Raw genomic sequence first — 4,783 nt, 5'->3', positions numbered from 1 at the left:
CCACTGCCAGCTGTGATCATCACTATCGGCTCTAATTCATGGCTTCGACCAAAAAAACACATTTGGAGGAGTGAGGAGAAGCTCCCATCTCTCTGCCTCTGACCAAGGCTTCACGTTTGTTTTCAAAATTGGAAGGTTGGAAATTTGGGGTTGAGGGACATTGGAAGTTGGCATGCAGATTCTATTTATCAAGGAAAGACCAGGCTTTTAGAAGTCTGATGGCACTGACACAAGGAGTGTTCCTTCCTGTGACAGTAGGAAGATACTTAGGCATTGAAATGGGTTATACATGCATCTCAAGGAAGGTTGGAAATTTGGGGTTGAGGGACATTGGAAGTTGGCATGCAGATTCTATTTATCAAGGAAAGACCAGGCTTTTACAAGTCTGATGGCACTGACAGCAAGGAGTGTTCCTTCCTGTGACAGTAGGAAGATACTTAGGCATTGAAATGGGTTATACACTTGCATCTCAAAATAACAGCGAGTACATGGAGAAATTTGGCCTTCCAGTGTTCCTCCTGAGATATTGTCTGTATCTCAGTCTGTAACCCAGTGCAGAGTTCATAGCTCAAAGTAATTAGCCTGTGGTCTCACAGCATTTTAAAAATGAGATATGAGCATATCTTATGTAGACTGCAAAGCTACAGGCTATACAGGCTATCTAGCTTTTTTGCCTTTTTGCCTTTTTTTTTTTTTTAATCCTCCTATCCCATTAACCCCATCTAGTAACCATAGATGTGTACCAAACTGGATGCAATACCATTTGAAGAGGATAAACATATTTCTTATGTAAGAGAAGCTCTCCTTTGGTAGCTCTAGAATCCAGGTTTCGCTTTTGCATCCTCCACTTCCACCCCTGCAGGCTTTGATGCTGCCAATAGCAGACTGTGTTCCTGGCCACTTCTAACAGGAGAAGGAGGAGGAGGAGGAGAAGGAGGAGGAGGAGGAATGCTTCCAGCAGACTCTTTCCTCTCATGGCAGCAGAAGCTTCTCATTGATTTAGCTGTTAAATAATTCAGAGGCAACAACCATCTGTTTAAGTCAATGTCCTGTTTCATGTCTCCCCAGGGAAAAGGCAGCAGTCCAGAAAGAAACATCAAGTGTGACTTGGTGACATTCTTACATAAAGACTATCTAACAACTAAGATATTTTGCTCCTATATTTTCTTTCCCTCGAGCTGGAACAGGCTAATTCAGACTTTGGTACACCAGAGATTAATTATAAATGGAGGACAATGGCCTTCCCCTGAACCAACTTCAAGGAAAGAGAAGAACTGTAAAGACCAAAAAGGTTCAATTCCATAAACATTTTTGAGAGTTTGAACAAAAAAAGCAGATGTGGGAGATTCGGTTTCAGGGACTTTCAGGTACCTACTGTATATGTGCACATTGGATGCAATAATTTTTCCACGTGCCTACTGGCTTAGTTCTTCTGAATCTGAGTCAAATTTAAACCACTTTGACATCTGATTCACTCTATGACAATCAGAAAGCAGCTTTTTAAAGCTAACATGTAATTAATGATCCGAAGTTTCATCGAATAATAGCAATCTGAGTCCACAGTGTAGAAAATTTAGTAATTCTGCATTCTTTAAAACTGATGAGTGTGTGAAAGAATGATTTAGTGTGCCCTTTAAGGCTGATAATAGACATCTGTAAAATGTGATACGCACACATGTAAAAAGTGGCTGCATCTCTGATATTCAAGTTACTTTCTATTTGGTTTTGGCATGACCGTTACTTAATTATGTGGTGGACCCATGCCAGGACTCTCCTCTCTTTCTGCCACACCAAATCTGAATAGATACTTCAGATAATTTTGCCCATTCTTGTGTAGGGAGTTTCTCTGTGTGAAATCAATTTTGAAAGACTGGAAGAGGGCAGAAACTTTGCCTGTGTTCAAATACATTGTTCAGTAATGAGAAGAGAGGGACAAGGAGAATCACGTGTGAGAAATATAATCAGAAGACAAGTAAGAAAACATTACTACCATTGTGATAACATTTTGCAGTTTATAGTTTAGGTAATGCATTGGTTGCTCACTAGACTGTTGGTCACACAGTGCTTTGGGTCACATATGGGAAACCACTGCTTTTTCAAATTTTCCAAGTCTCAGCAATTCCAAATACTGCCTTTCAGTCTAGGATTCACCTTGCCTAAATAAACTTATTTAATGGGTAGGTGTCTAACCTTATGTAGTTGCTTGCCTTCTGTAGTTAATGGGGAGAGACAGACACTTCCAGAAGGCAACTCATCACATCCTAACCCAGGGGGCCAATATAGAGGGGCTGAGTTTCATTCAAGAGATGCCTGTCTCTCTCTATTGGTGACTGTCCAGAACCTATATGACTGTCTTAGCCTAGAACACTCAATTTTAGAAGTATAGCATTAGGCAGGATAACCCCACTTGTTTCCAGATCCATGACTTGCGTGAAAGTCAACAGGCTGAAAAGTGGGTCACCAGAACTGTTGAGGCACTAAACTTCAAACTGATTCCTTCAGTCTTCCTCATAGCTTAAATTCAGATTTTCTCAGAGCTTCAGTGTTATGGGATATACATGGTTAAATAAAGAGATACAAGCAAATTCACGTCAGCACCTACTGCTTTCTTTACTGTTGTGGACTGCTTCTCCTGGCATGTGCTAGTGTCCATTCAGGTTTCAAAACCATTTCTTTTGGGTCTCTTCCCTCATAGCAACTCCTCTGAAAGTTGAGGTGTTACCACCTTATCTTTCAACCAACTTGCTTTGACCTTTGTCCCATGATCCAACAGAGTTTCTCTATTTCAAAAAGTTTGCGCACTTGTTTCCCACTTTTCTCTCAAGCTCCCTTTTTTATTGTCATCTTGATCCAGACTTTTCCATTTTGTATTTTTCTCAGTTTATATTGACTTGTCTTTGCAGATGAAGTTGGTGAAATCGTTTTCTTTTATTTTTTTGGTAGAACAGGCATTCCTGTCCAATATTCCAAAAGGCCTGGCACAGCTCCGCTGTCAATGGTAATGACTTATTTTCTTTTTTTCTCAAATGTTTTCAGCCTGGGGCTGACTCACTGCATATTGAGTCCATCAATGATATTGCAATTTCATAAAACATTCATGCATCAAAGATAACTGGTTTCCCCAAATCAGCCCATTGTATCAGAATGAATACCAGGTGATCTTATAAATCTGAAAAAACAATTACAAACATTGGAAAAATGTTGGAAAGTATTGATTTAGTTACTCAGTAAGTGTGAGATTTTTTAAATGAGAAAAAATGTCTCCAAATACTGCAAATCTCATACAATCTTTGGTTTCAAAATACAGCGGTGCTTGTCTTACCACTTGAAAAATACTAAGTCATTTCATCACAAGATTTAAATACTCCTTTAGTAGATACAAGTAATTACAGTATTTCCTAGCCTGATAGAGGAGACATTTATTTACCTGGAATGCAGAAGAATCTAAGTAACCTTTCTGGTTATTTAACTCATTGCTAACTGCTTTCCTGTGCGTGCCTGAGTGTGTTTACAGATACCTAAAATTCTAGATGGAAAAATATCAGAAATAACTAGCTTTTTAGTGATAGTTTAGGAAAAAATGGGTTAAGGTAAGGATTGATTGTAACAGTGCTTCTTATCTAGTTACTATTGCCAAGACAATGAGGTCAACATGGAGTTTCACCAAAACTGAGGTTTATTTTTCATGTGATTTTTCAGTCTAGGGTTATTGTCTTTCCACCTATAATGAGATAAATGGGGCCTCATATTTGAAAGAAGTATCTACTTAGAGATGGAGCCGAGCAGCTCCAGCTTGTTTTGAATTGCAAGCTATCCCCAAAGAACTACTTACTGATTTACCTCTATTTTCTATTTGAAGTATACATTTTCTTCTATTGTGTGCACCACACAGTCAAAATGTAAGAAATAATTTTGAAACAGAGAAATAATCTGATTGATTCCAGTCTTGCCACAGATAATTTAATTTCCTCTTTAGCATTGTATCATTGAGACATTTGTCATGAGAAGCCCTATAATCCTTTGGATCAGCTTCCCTTTTGATCAGTTGGAAAGATCTTCATCTAAGGGCTCTGACAACAGCTTTGTGGGGTTCATTTGGGATTATTTTTGTAGTAGGAAAAAGCAAGATGAGCAGAAGTATTCCACCTGCAGGTGAAGGCATTTTTACAGCTAACTGAGCTAAATCTGTCTAGATTAGACACCAACACCAGAGAAGTCACTGCAACATTGCTGGGCAGCCACTGAAAACGTGCCTTTATTGGCATGTTGGTCATTGCTGGAATAGGAGCCATAGCATTCTTGCCATGGAAGCAAAGTCAGCAGAACAGCTTTATAGTTGTGTTATCTCTTCACAGCAAAGCTAACTGTGATGCTTAGTGCTAAAATCTCTGCATATGAGTTATGCCAGACTAGATGTGAACAAGCACATCTCTCCTCAGCTCTGCTTTTCCCCATCCTGATGCTGAAGAAAAATTCCATACAGTTACAATCTTTAGGATATAAGCCTGGAAGGGTGGGGAGTCAGGTCGTTTCTGTGCAGCCAGTCTCCCTAGCAAGACTGTCACAGGTTCTGGGAACCTTTTCAGTAGGAAGACTGTGGAGAAATGTAGGGATTATGGTGTTTCAGCTTATCCTGTTCTAGTCCATCGGTCCACACTGGAACATCCAACATGTTCCAAAATACTGTAATTTCCATGATGAGGGGTCCTGTCCATCGGGATGCTGAGCAATACCTGTCAGACCCGGAGCATCTGCTTAGTCTTTTGATTTCTGAATCTGATTT

The sequence above is a fragment of the Aptenodytes forsteri genome, unplaced genomic scaffold, assembly GCF_000699145.1.
Source record: "Aptenodytes forsteri isolate BGI_AS27 unplaced genomic scaffold, ASM69914v1 Scaffold408, whole genome shotgun sequence".
In the NCBI taxonomy this organism is placed as follows: Eukaryota; Metazoa; Chordata; class Aves; order Sphenisciformes; family Spheniscidae; genus Aptenodytes; species Aptenodytes forsteri.
Note: the sequence above shows the minus strand (reverse complement) of the source record.